The sequence below is a fragment of the Nicotiana tabacum genome, chromosome 19 (genome assembly GCF_000715075.1).
Source record: "Nicotiana tabacum cultivar K326 chromosome 19, ASM71507v2, whole genome shotgun sequence".
NCBI classification, from domain to species: domain Eukaryota; kingdom Viridiplantae; phylum Streptophyta; class Magnoliopsida; order Solanales; family Solanaceae; genus Nicotiana; species Nicotiana tabacum.
Genome location: NC_134098.1, coordinates 41,057,511 through 41,072,607, shown reverse-complemented (window position 1 = coordinate 41,072,607; position 15,097 = coordinate 41,057,511).

Sequence of the window (15,097 nt, the reverse complement as noted above, 5' to 3'; positions counted from 1 at the left end):
CAATACCCACTTTCACCAGCCAACAACAACAACATAATAATAGCAACAACAAAAAAACAGCTCAAATAATAGCAGGTTCAACTCTATCGCAATAAAAGGAGAAATAAGCATGCTTTTCAAGTATATCAGTCAAGGCATCAACTCTTCCACGGAATTCACCTAGACAGAGATTTATCAAAATAAACTGTGATTTAAAGCTCTAAACATCAAATAGAGACATCAATATCAATTAACATGAGGAAGATTACAACTTTATGCCTACATGACTAGTATACATGCCAAAATCATTAATATTATAGTTTAATCTTCAAGTATATAAAATCTCAGCACATACATAGTGACTGGCACAAATACCTCTCAATCATACTCTTAACACACTCACAGTGCCTGACACACACACACACACACACACACACACACACACACACACACACACACACACACACACATACTCAGCACTGTACGGGTGCCTGACATAAGCCCCTCACTAAGCACATATGGGTTATCATTTGACTTTGGAGGGGAGGAACCTAGCCCAAGCGCTGATCGAATTAAAAGTCCACGATCAATATCACTCAGCCCAATATAGGGCCTTGATGCAAACGTGACCTCACAATCCATATCAATACGGATCTATGGGCCAAGCTCAGTCATCAATTTGCTCAATATGGCGCTATGGCCCAAAACCAATCATCAATCTCCTCAAGTCTCAATATGCCAACATCTCATAGTACCATTATCATAATACCGTACGAAATATACCAGCGTGCCATAACTTAGTTCAAACCTGTGTCACACACCCAAAGATACAAGAAACATGTAGGATAACATATAAAGTGTACAAAAATAGAGATATAATATACAAATATAATATGATGACTGAATAATATGACTACGTCTAAGGTAAATAGCTCAATATAGCAAGAATAGCTCTATCATGTCTCAAACGGATAAGTAGATAACCTAGACATGATTTTTAGCGTGAATAGTATCTCATGTAGTCATACACGTAGAGAAAAGTACAATGTCAAATAAGCATGATAGCAAGCAAGGCATGTAATAGCCTAACGTCTATCTGGATCAGGAATAACCTCCATTGCGCCCCGTTTTCTTGCGAAAGCGAGTTTCGACTTGTGAAAACTCTTTTAAATGAGATTAAAAGAGAGGAGTCATCGCCTAACAAATTTTAAGGTGTTTTTAGACACGTATTTGTAAATAACTCTGTTTGACTAGTCCGTGTCACCAAAGATCAGGTAAAGTATCAAATTAGCTCGAAAAGACGGTGTTAGATACTCTTCGAGGTCCACCACTGTAGTTCCCGGTCAAATTTAAGCTATGTGAGAACATTGAATTATTGCTTAATTATCCTAAATGATCATGCAGATTAATCCATTATTAAACTAAGGGAATAAACGGTCAAGACAAGTGATTAATTATTCTAGGCGGGTGCTGGGTGATCGAATATACTTCAACTACTAGTAATTTGCTAATTTGAAGAAGTAGTATGGGAATAATGTAAGAGAATAGTTTGAAAGAACATACTTCATTCATATTAATTTGTACAACCTGTGGTTACAAAGATGTTCTACTTAAACAAATCTAAATACTAAAATATCTAATAACAACATATAAAGAGAGGGGGGTCCTAAATGTTTTAGCCTAAAGGATCACCCCGTGCAACATAAATAATACTTCGCAATCTTTAAGTGCAATGGTTGCTCATATTATCTAGCGAGCACAAACTATCATCTCCAGCTACGCGATTACTATCTTTGAGTTGTTTGCCTAAAACATACTAATTCAATTCTAAGTCGTATCCTATAGGCGCCTACCCTTCCCATGCTTATTGTCCATGAGGTGTTAGACAACTATATGGGTTGTTCTAGACTCATCCTAGGCCTCTCAAAATTAAAAGATTAAGCGCCAAATAATTTAAAACAAATAGGGCTTCACAGAGGTGCAATTAACACAACAATGCTCACATTTACCTCCACACGTATACTCACATGAATGTCAAGCGATTACCAATTAAACGGTGCAAAAAAGTGGCAGAATCAATGGCAAATTGTCCTATGAACATGTTTTCTAGTTACGAGATTAGGACAGAAAGTTAGGGAACTAGTTCGTGTTGTCAAATTACTGAATTTGGGCCTAAAACATGATTTCTAGGTGGAAAGTGTAAGCTGCCAGTTATGAACTAATTAGGCCTATAGATTTGACGTGTACATGGATAATCTAATAAAAGCAGATCTCATCGTTGAGTCCTATAGGCAGGATCTCTAGGTGATTCCAGTTTTAGACTGTTTTTACGTGATACAACAATTGAGAAATACGAGTTATTGCTTACAGATCCTATAGTCATGGCTTCTAGGTGTAAGGCGTTAGGAGCATAGTTGGTAGTGCAAGCGGTTGAATTAATTAATAAAATCTTATAGGTGTGATACTAAGCGTAAAATCCTAATACGTGATCTCCAAGTATAGTGACAGATATTCAAACGAATTAACACAGAATATATCCTATAGGCATGCTTTCTAAATAATATTTCAAGTCACATAGGCAATGTTTAGTTACCAATTACTTGAGGTCCTATACTTATGATTTTAAGTGAGACAGGCAAAATTGAAAATCCTATGGACATGGTATCTGTTGGCAGGTAATACACAGAAGCAAGAACATGATTGGCAAGTAGAAGGCAAGGCTCATTTGATCCTATAGGCATGTTATCCCCCCGTTCATGTGAAATTTAAACCACCTCAGGCTCCCTTTCAACTATTATCCCCATTATCATTATTACAGACCAAACAATAACGACAAGCCCAATAGGAAAGGTGGAATACAGTGGACACAAGTACAAAGACATAGTAATAAGATACAAAGTGAACCCAAGTACATTTGGGCCTTCAGAATCACCTAGAACACAACAGAAGCTCATAAATTTCACCACAATTCAGCAGCGGTGAAAAGAAACCCAAGCGAAGGTACTACTCAATTGATTTCGGAGGCAGGCCTTACCCAAGTCATATGCTTAACAAATTAAGGAATTAAGATGGTCTGGACATAACTTCCTAGAGGCAGACCTTCTAAGTGTTTGTGCTTAGTGTGTAATATAACAAATACTCAATCAACATAATACAAAAAAGAATGATTTCATGCCAAACAAAATAAGGAATAGATCAAAACATGTATGTTATTCCTTATTACGCTTGTTATTGGTATAAACAAGACACTAAAAACAATGAATCAAACTTTGCCTAAATGAATAACTAAAGGTCCATACATAGGTTCTTGGTCAACACAGAAGTTTGAAAAAAATTTCAATAGGCTTGAATACACACACTAATGTCCCCAATTTCAGGTTCTACTAATTGTTTAAGGACAGTAGGAGCAACAGTCAACAAAGCATAACAAAGATCACAAGTGAGATCTCCTATCAAGTAACATGAGTCCACAGTATTTTAATTATTTCCTTGGCGTAATAACATGGCAGAATAGACCCCAAATGATCAAACTAAACATAAATTTGAATGAGAGTACTACTTAGTCGATCAATTAAGCCTAATTTCACAGACTAACATCATATAGTCATAATTCAACTGAAGCATCAGCAGTAACGTTTCACGAGAATGAGACAATGATGAGAATTAAACTATGAGCATGCTTCAACAAACTAAATCAAGACCTAGAACATAATATGTAATACCATTTATGGAAACTAACAAACAGTTGCGAGAATGGAGATTAAAGAGACTAACCAGGTAGAGCAGCAACAAAAGTAAGAAATAGAGATTTAAAGAACCCCAAAAAGTATCTCCAAGACCCCAAATTCCGGCAAGTCAGAGTTCAGAAGGATCTCTTAGGATCCCGAGCAATGCTTATGCTGAAAAAGGTCCAAAAATCAATATCCGGTAACCTTGGCTTTTAGTCGGCCATAAAAACCAAAATAATAATGGAACAAGTAGAACCAAAAGAGAGCACAAAATATAGAACAATAATATATGTGAGTTATGAGTGTGAGAGTATGAGCCACTAGCTCATCCTCTAGGGGTAAGGGGAGGGATTTATATAGTGTTCTATCCACATAATCAAAAAAGGAAAAGAATAAATCAAACCACAAAATCAAGAAAAACTCATGCAAACCGATTCCCAATCTGATTAGGTAAAATAACACACAAACCCTCTTCGAGAAGAAATCAATGGAGATTTGAGGAGATATTTTCTTTTCTTCGATGTATATAATTAGGATCTTGTAGAAATCCTTAAGATCAGAGCCATATTGGCTTGATTCGGATGAATCATACTTTTCATAGACAAAACAATACCAAATATCACCATAATTGAACGAGTGACGGAGATAGAGAACAAATAAAGAAAGTGTATCGCTAGTTGATCGACTAATTAGTCGTAATTTAGGAAAGAGTTGATGGATATTGACGGGGACGACTGCGGTTTTGCTTGAGAGAGACGAGAGCGTTTGAGGGCGGCGACTAAAGGGGAAATGAGGCTAGGGTTTGGGAATCGGGTAGAAAAAAATTCGAGGATTGTTATGGGCCGTTGATCATTTGAGATCAATGGCCAGGATTAAAAAAAATAAAAGACGGGGCGGATCAATGGATCCCCGATCGGGTATTTGGGCGAAGAGGTCGTATGATTGGGCTTGGGCGATTGGGCATGGGATTTGGACCTCTTGGGGTCCAAAATTGGCCTGATTTTGAGCTGAATTTAAAAATATGTCAAAATTACGAAACATAAATTAATAAAATAGCTAAAACATATATTTAAAAAATGCTATTTATGCAATTTAATACTTTAAACTAGTGTCTTAGGATTGTAAAAATATAAAAATGCTATTTTGACCTAAATAATACAATAATATAGTATTGTGAAAATATAGGCTATTATTGCAAATAATGGGTAAATGGTATAAAAACACAAATGCAATTGTATGAGACGACATAAAAATATTATAAAATATGCATAAAATGCTAAAAATATATATAACTAGTCTGGACAACTGATAACTCATAAATAATTTTGAGGAAATAACAAATAAGTATTTATTAATAAACAATGCTAGGATCAACTAAAAGCTTATAATGTGAATAAAACTATTTGCATAAAATTTCCATGATAATAATTTGATAAAAAATATTATGAAGATAATAGATTGATATTTAAAACATGTCATGGAATAGTAGTACAAGAAAATATTCTATAAATATTATTAAAATATATATATAAAAATACTTTAAAAATATATAAAAATACATTATAAAATATACTAGTTCACAAAGGCTAAGAAGAAAATATGAGGGCAAACTGGGGTATCAACAGCTGCCCCTCTTTATTCGGGAATGATGGAAGAATTGTTGGGTAAAGAAATCGAGATGATAGTCAATTTGTCCGAATAGATGAGAATGAGCATGAGATGTTAAAATATGGGGGCCGGACCCTAGTTCTTGAGGTGTCTACATACCACTGATTTTACGGGAATCAGACCCCGTGTAGTTCTGGATCCATAGGCGAATGCGGCCTATGGAGTCATTGTAGAAAGACTGCATGTGTTTAAAGAGTACATTTTCTCTAGATAGGACGATGTCATGAATAGTTGATATCACAGATGGATAAATGACAATAAAGCAGAATCGATCCTAATAGATACGTGAAGTATTGTAATTGGGGAACGGTTACGAAAAAGCAAATGTTCGACTATTGGCTGGCAGTTACTTAGAGATACTAAGTGAATGTGAACGTTTGAACGGAAATCGGAGCGAGCATTGCTACCGTTTGAAGAACGGTTACCTTCCGAGTTACCCGCAAAGCTTGAAATACAATGAATACGGAAGCAGATACATAATAGTTATAATATCATTGCTATGAGTAGGAGAATTTAAACATGATGCAGATTCCCTTCGTACCATGAAATTTGTCTACGGACGATGAGAATGATGTCCTTAGACCATGATGTCCTGGGCAATGAAGCGTATGATAAGGGATTTGCAGGCCATTAAAATGGTGTCCTCGGGCCATGAGATGGTGCCTTTTGACTATGACGACTTTGAATAATGATGTGCAACTTTGAGATCCTTAGGCCATGGGATGTTGTCCTTAGTCTATGAAGATGATGCCTTTGGACTATAACACCTTCGGATAATGTGGCGACGTTTCAGCCCATGAAATGTAAGGGTGTGGCGATACTTGACTGTTTAGCTATATACGGATGACGAAGGCAGGGTTTAGCCTTATGCAAGAATGGAGGAAGGCAATGTTTAGCCTTGTGCAAGTATGGGAGTTGTGCTTGGCCGGATGCAATAGTCAGGGCAATGCCTAGCCCTATGAAAATTATGAGGGAAATGCTTAGCTCTATGCGGAAAATGAGAGCAGTGTTTAGCCCTATGCAAGTAGAAGGGTCTTGCTTGACCCTAATACAGATAGTGAAGGCAGTGCTTAGCTCTATACAAAGGAAGGAAATGCTTAGCCTTATACAGTAATGGAGGCAAAGTTTGGCCTATGCAAGTATGAGGGCAGTGCTTCGCCCTATGCAAATTATGAGGGCAATGCTTAACCCTATGCAAGTTATGAGGGCAGTGCTTAGCCCTATGCAAGTAAAAGGCAATGCTTAGCCTTATGCAATGATAGAGGAAGAGCTTAGACTCACGCAAGTATGAGGGTAGTGCTTAGCCCTATGCAAATTATGAGGGCAATTCTTAGTCCTAAGCAGGTAATGAGGGCAGTGCTTAGCCCTATAAAAGTAGAAGGAAATGCTTAGCCTTATGCAATGACGGAGTTAGAGCTTAGCCTCATGCAAGTATGAGGGCAGTGCTTAGCCCTATGCAAATTATGAGGGCAATGTTTAGCCCTGTGTAGGTAATGAGGGCAGTGCTTAGTCCTATGCAAGTAGAAGGCAATGCTTAGCCTTATGCAATGATGGAGGCAGAGCTTAGCATCAAATAAATGCGAGAAAGTAAAGTAGTTCTTAGCTCGACATATTTAGGCTTGGTAGTATATTTCTATGTGAAGATAGCAGTCTGGTCGTATATCCTTTGCGGATACTTCTAATAATGTTGCATCTGTTGTTTCTGCATTTAAAGAAAAATTGTAAGTCAGGGTGAAGGTTGGTTTGTGCTTTTGATTCCTTGTTCCGTCTTTGCTTTCTGAGCTCGACACCTCTGTGCTTTGAGCTAGCCTATGTAGCATTTGGCTATTACAAAAACTGAGTTTTGAAAATACGCATTTTGTAATTAGTTAGTCATAAAGAATGTTGAATGTGTGATAATGCATAAAATAGATAGTTTTGTCGAATCATAGACTGTGACACATTTTGAGATATTGTAACGTCCTGGTCCTGTATAGGATTGTAGGGAAACCCCCTCAAGATTCGAATTTTCTCCAGATCTAATGGATGAGCTCTGATATATATTTCCCGATTAATCCTCTTCTGGTGCCTCTTGGTGCAACACTATCAGATTTGATGAAATTAAAAATTTGACCCAATCTTTGACCACAGAGGGAAATGAAAGTTTTATTATAATGTGAATGAACCCAAAAGGGTGCCTACATATCCCTTCTTAAACAGGAATCAGGTCAAGCGTAGTTCATGTTACATCAAGAAGCATGTGAGAATACAATTGTAGACAATAATATCTTTTGACGGCATCTGAGTTGATGGGTTTTGGCCATATTTCTCAATCCATTTCAGCTAGTATGAGTGCTCTCCAGTCAACACTCGATGAACCATATAAGGACCCTACCAATTTGGTGAGAATTTACCCTTTGCCTCATCCTGATGTGGGAAAATCCGCTTCAGAACTAGTTGCCACGGTGTGAAATGCCTTTGTCTTACCTTCTTATTGAAGTCATTGGCCATTCTGTTCTAATAAAGTTGGTCGTGACACACTGCGTTTATTCTTTTCCCGATGATGAGAGCCAACTGATCATAATGACTCTGTACCTATTCTGCATCACTATGCTCAGTTTTCTATACGATCCGTAAGGAAGGAATTTCTTCCCCGGCGAGTCTAAACACTTTGGTACCAGAAACCAATAGATAGGGAGTTTCCCCAGTTGATATTCGGACCGTAGTGCGGTACCCAAGCAAAGAAAATGGTAACTTATCATGTCACTATTTGTAGTTGTCCACCATCTTCCTTAGTATCTTCATAATATTTTTGTTGGCAACTTCTACGACCCCTCATCTACGATCTGTATGCGGTGGAATTGTGGTTCTTGATTTGAATGTTTCGCACATGGATTGCATCAGATCACTATTGAGGTTGGTGGCATTATCGGTAATAATTGACTCAGGCACCCCGAATCGGCAGACAATATGATCTCGAACAAAATTTGCTATGACCTTCTTTGTCACGGCTTTATAGGAGGAGGCTTCGACCCATTTGGTGAAGTAATCAATGGCTACCAAGATACATCTATGTCCGTTGGTGGCGGCATGCTTGATTAGGCCAATGACATCCATGGCCCATGCGACAAAAGATCAAGGTGAGTTCGTCACATTGAGTTCATTGGGTGGAACCCGTATCATGTCAGCATGTACCTAACACTCGTGACATTTCTGCACATACTTGATGCAGTCAATCTCAATATTCATCTAGAAGTATCCCGCTCTCAATATCTTCTTAGCTAAAATGAACCCGTTCATATGGGATCCACATGTCCCGTTATATATTTTTTGGGGCAGTCTGGATGCTTCCTTGGCATCGACGCATATTATCAATCCTAGATCAGGAGTTCTTCTGTACAAAATTCCTCTATTCCAAAAGAAATGATTAGCTAACATCCGTAATTTGCGCTTTTGAGTGTGTAGAACTTTTCAGGTATTCGCTTTTCCAGATACTCTCTGATATCATGATACCATGGATTCTCATCAAATTCTTCTTCAATATGGGCACAGTAGGCAGGTTGCTTGCGGATCTCTATTGGGATAAGGTCAATATAATTCTTATCTGGATGTCATATCATAGAAGACGAGGTGGCCAATGCGTTTGCGTACTCGTTTTAAATCCTGGGAACATGCTTAAATTCTATCTTTGTGAACCTCTTGATCAATTCCTGCACATAGTGCAAGTATGGCAGTATTTTGGTATTCTTGGTGGCCCACTCTCTGAGGACCTGATGTATCAACAAGACAGAATCTCCGATTACCAGTAGTTCCAGGATGTTCATGTCAATGGCCAACCTAAGTACTAGAATGCAAGCCTCATATTCCACCATATTTTTGGTACATAGGAACTTGAGCTTGGTGAATACTAGATAATGTTGGCCGGTTTCTGATACTAGGACATCTCTGATGACTGCTCCCTTGAAGTTTGCGGCCTCGTGGAAGAACATTCTCCAACTATCATAAGCTTCGACGATGTCTTCCCCAATGAAAGAAACCTCTTTGTCAGGAAAATAAGTCTTCAATAGTTCATATTCTCCACCCACAGGGTTCTCTGCTAGGTGATACGCCAATGCTTTCCCCTTGACCGCATTCTGAGTCACATAGACAATGTCGAACTCACTTAGCAATATTTGCCACTTTGCCAGCTTGCCAGTAGGCATAGGTTTCTGAAAAACATACTTTAAAGGGCCCATTCTCGATATGAGGTATGTGGTGTATGCGCAGAAATAATGCCTCAGCTTCTAGGTTATCCATGTCAAGGCATAACAAATACGCTCCAATAAAGAATACTGAGCTGCATAGGGTGTGAACTTCTTACTCAGATAGTATATGGCTCGCATTTTCCTCCGGGTCTCGTCATGTTTTCCCAAGACGCATCCAAATGCCCCGTCCAATACTGACAGGTACATCAGTAGAGGTCTCCCGGGCTCCAGCAGGACCGACGCAGGAGGTTTGGACAGATACTCCTTGATTTTATCGAAAGCCATTCCTCAATCCAGCTTGTTGAAATATCCTTTATCAACATCTTGAAGATTGCTTCACATATTATCGTCGATTGTGCTATGAAACGACTAGTGTAGTTGGGATGACCCAAGAAGCTCATCACGTCCTTCTTGTTCTTTGGTGGCGACAAATCTTGGATGGCTTTGATATTTGACAGGTCTAGCTCGATCCCTCGGCGGCTGACGATGAAACCTAGTAACTTCTCGATAGGGACCCCGAAGGCACAATTTGCAGGTTCAACTTCAAATTGTATCTTTGCAGACGGTCCAAATACTTTCTCAAATCTGCTATGTGATCTAGGCTTTTCTTGGATTTGATGATGATGCCATCCATATAAACCTTGATCTTCTTATGTATCATATCATGGAAAATGATAGTCATGGCCCTCATGTAAGTAGCTCCTATGTTTTTTTAAACCAAACGACATCATTTTATAGCAATACACACCCCATGGCGTGATGAAGGTTGTTTTATCTGCTTCTTTTTCATACATACAGATTTGGTGATATCCAGCAAAACAATCAACAAAGTACTGGAGCTCATGCTATATGTATGTTTGGCAGCGGAAAATCATCCTTGGACTTGCTATGTTCATATCTCTGTAGTTGACGCATACCCCGACCTTTCTATCTTTCTTTGGTACAGGTACGATATTGGCTAACCAAGCCGGATACTCAACCACTCGAAGGACCTTGTCTTTTATCTTCAAACTCATATCTGGCTTGAATTTCCCGAGTTTCTGCTTCACTGGTGGACACATTGGGTTGGTAAGTAGCTTGTGGGCTACTATGGATGTGCTCAACCCTGTCATGTCCTCATAGGACAAGGCACAGATATATTCATATTCTTTCAAAAATCTGATATTTTCTTCTTTGTCGGACGATGATAGGTGGATACTAATGCGAGTCTCTTTGACTGTTTCGGAATCTCCCAAATTAACCGTCTCAAATTCCTCTAAGTTTGACTTTGGTTTGATCTCGAAATCCTCTACTTCCCCAATAATTTCCTCGGGTATTACATCATTCTCTCATTCCTCTGAATCACTCTCATCGTGTTGCGTTGTCTCATTACATGTTACAATGTAGATTCAACGGGATAGGAAATAATTATGCTGAAAAGAATGAAATGAATAATAACATAAATAAATGAAGAGAAATAATGCATTAATTTAAAACTTAAAAATGTCAAAGCAAACACGATTCGATGTCTCGAGTATTTATTTCAAAACAAAATACCGAATGTCTTAAGTGCTAGAAAAAAATTTAAAAATCATGTTAGTCTGCCAAAGCTACCCAGGTGCTCGACCAGCCCGGGACGGTGTAGTAGTCCAATTCCTTAGAACAGTTCCATCTCCTGCCATCTGGACAGTGAGCTCCTCCTTCTCCTCTCCCAAAATCATGTTGCAGTCCATGTTTTCTTCTGTAAGGAACAGACTTTTCATTCCAGCTAGAATCTCATCTTCTTCAGATCCCCAAATCACATCAGCCTTAGGGAATGACTCGTATAATGGTGGTATATGTTTAGGCAATGGGTAATAGAAATCGTTCTATGGTGGCAACCAATCCTTATACTCATGCACAATGTACTCATACCTGAGACCGATAGTGGTGCCCTGAGTCCGTGGCCATATTGGTTATGTTATCACCTGAAGCTTGGGGCCTCGGCTTGACTTGTATCCCAACCACATCAACATGCTTAGTACTTTGTCACTCCACCATCGTCCCTTCTCGATTGTGTTTACCCGTTCAATGTTGTGGAGTGTTTCTCCTCCTAACTTCCTTTTACCTTCAATTGTTGGTATGGTCTAGTTGGTATAAATAGGATTGTTTCCATCTCCATGAACGATCAGCTCCTGATGATTCCACTCAAACTTCACATCTTGATGCAGAGTAGAAGCAATTGCCCGAGCTATGTGTATCCATAGTCGTCCCAACTGCAGGTTGTATATGGTAGAGATGTCTAGTACCTGGAACTCGACATCGAATACGGTTGGACATATCTTCAAACTCAAATCAATCTCTCCAATTGTAGCTCTTTGTGATATCTCGAATGCTTTCACTTTTATGCTCCCCAACCATATTTTAGGTATACCTATACCCAACCTCCTCACAGTGGTGAAAGGGCATATATTTAGACTCGAACCTCCATCGATCAAGACCCAAGTGATGAACTTGTTTTCATACTACACAGTAATATGCAATGCTCGATTGTGATTCAAACCTTCCGGTGGCAACTCATCTTCATGGAAATTGTTTTTGTGTTTCTAGTATTTGTCCCACCATTTTCGCCATTTCTCCACTAGTGATGCTGACAAGCACATAAGCAACACTCAATACCTTCATCAAGGCGTTCTTGTGTACATCTGAATTCTGTAGTAGCGATAGGATGGATATCTGGGCAGGGGTTTATTCAGATGATTGACAATAGAATATTCCTTGGCCTGTACCTTTTTTTGCAAGTCATCAGTACATGTTTTCACAACAATTGGCTTTAGTGCAGCTTCCTTACTTGTCCCTCCTTGGAAAAGATTTTCTGATGTGTACACTCTTCCTGTTCTAGTCATTCCTTGAGCGGCACTCGCTTCTTCTACCTTAGCCTTTCACTTTCTTTTTGCTTCAGCCACATAGTCCCATGAAATAACATTAGGTTGGTAAGCCGATGATGGAGCTACCATCATAGTGAATGGCGACCTAGGTATGTGCACTTCGACTTCACCTGTTCTAGTCATTCCTTGAGCGGCACCCGCTTCTTCTACCTTAGCTTTTCACTTTCTTCTTACTTCAGCCATATAGTCCCATGAAATAGCATTAGGTTGGTAAGCCGGTGATGGAGCTACCATCATAGGTAATAGAGACCTAGGTATGGCCACTTCGACTTCAAATGGTGCCGTAGCTTGCACCACAACTAGTGAGGACATTATAAGGGATGCCATAACGGTGTCTCCTTCCCGAATAAGACCAATAGACCTTTCTTGGTCCCATTCTTTAGCAGTTTCAATCTTGTTTACTCCCTCACCCCTGTGGAAGGGAAGGGGGTTATCTCAGACATTGGGTGCAGACTTCTTCAACTGTATTACTTTAGTATCAATCACTGTTTGAATCTTATCTTTCAACATGCGACATTCCTCAATAGTGTGCCCTTTCATTCCAGAGTGATAGGCATAGGTTTTGTGGGGGTTGATCCACTAAGCTGAGTTTTCGGTTACAGTTGCAGGGATAGGAGTGATATAAACAACGGTTTTTAGTCTATCATACAATTGGGCTATTGATTCAGCCAAAGGGGAGTATTGCCTGGGAGGTCTGCGATCAAAGTTGGCTCGGGGTTTAGGGTAGTTCTATTGGGCAGGTAGGGATGAGTGATAATATGATGGTTCGGTATTGTAGGTATGGTAGGTGGTAGCAGGGTAATGGTATTTTGGGGATGATGGGTAATATCCTGGTAGGAGTATTTGATATGTGAGTGGAGATTTTGGCCCTTGGGCTACCATCACGGCACCCACTTCCTTCTTCTTCGAGATACCTCCAGACTGTAAAGCTTTATTAGTGGACTGTAGAGCTTCGAAATTGGTAATTATGCCACCCTTGATACCCTTTTCAATTCTTTCTCCTAACTTAAATATGTTAGAGAATTTGTGATTTTCTATGACCATCAACCTTTCATAGTACTACGGGTCTTGAGCTCGTACTAAGAACTTATTCATAAGTCTTCATAGTTCAAGCCTTCAATACCCTTTCCTCATTCGACACTCTGGACCCTTCCATATAATTTCTTCAACTCCTCGGCCATGTTCCTAATGAGCAGGTCCTTTTCCCTGGGTTCGGGTGTGTATAGGGTTTGTTGTGGTATGTGTGGCAGGGTTTCCACATATATAGGGCTGCTTTAGTGGGTTTTAGGGACTTGGGAATATGCATGATCAATGATGGATACTTGGGGTAGATCATGGGTAGTTTGTGGTACATTTTGAGGAGAAGGGTAGGTGATGGTTTGCGGGTATTGAGTTGCGTTGTGGTGATGTTGTCAGTAAGGTAAAAATAGAAAGAGCATTGCTGTATTTAAGCAGATAGCACATAAGATGTTAATAATTTGCGTCCTAATTTGGGGACCTTGTTGTGCCTGATGCCTAAGCGACAAGTAAACTTGGAGAAATTTGTGCTAACATTGTTTCATCCCATTAACAAAATAAATCAAACCATTTTATTATTGAAACGAAATAATGAAATAGAGTAACTAGTGGCACAAAGACTTATCACATCAATTCTAAAACGAAATCTAACTATAAAATATTAAAGGAAATTTCCTATTCTACTTGGTCTCGGAGGGCCCTTCTCCATGTCTTGCCTTCTTTGCTCCTTCGATCATGTTTCCGAGGTCGCGCATGTCAATCAATAAGTAAGCCATTGCTAGTTTTCCTCCTTCATAATATCCCATACCCTTGCAGTCCCAGAGTTTGTTCCTCATTTTCCCCTCTAACTCCATCAATCCCTACTCCAAATATTCCAACCTTTATGTTGCTTTGTTTGATATTTCTCTCTATTATTTTATAGCTTCCATGTCTGTGTCACGACCCAAACCGATGGGCCACGATGGGCATCCGGTGCCTTACTCAACCGAGTACCAACATTGCATATCATTCTTATCGTACTGTCATTAGCAAATGGGACAAACGGGCTGTCAGGGGCTAACCAGAATAAACATAAGGGAATACTCAATATAAGACGACCCAATCTGACACAAAAACTTATACATGTGACATAGGGCCTATAAGACCAAAATTACGCTGAACACAGGCTTATAAGGCCGTACAATCTTTCACGTACACGACATCTGTCTACAAGCCTCTAAGGATACATAAATATCATAAAGGTCGGAATAGAGCCCCTCCATACCAATCAACACATGTCCTAATCATACTGAACAAATAGCAACTCCGGAGCAAATGGAGCGCACCAACACCTTCCGCTGAGCTGATAGCCTACTTGGAGGACTCTCATCCTGTCTAACGGGACATGCAGGCATGAAACACAGCGTCCCCAGGCAAAAGGGACGTCAATACAAATAATGTACCGAATATGTAAGGAATGAAGACATTAGAGAAACATGGAGTAAAAGACTCAACATGTAAGTCTGAATAGCTCTTTGAATCATTTCATATTTATAATGTCATGCATATGCGTATAAATGTCATACCATGCATAGGT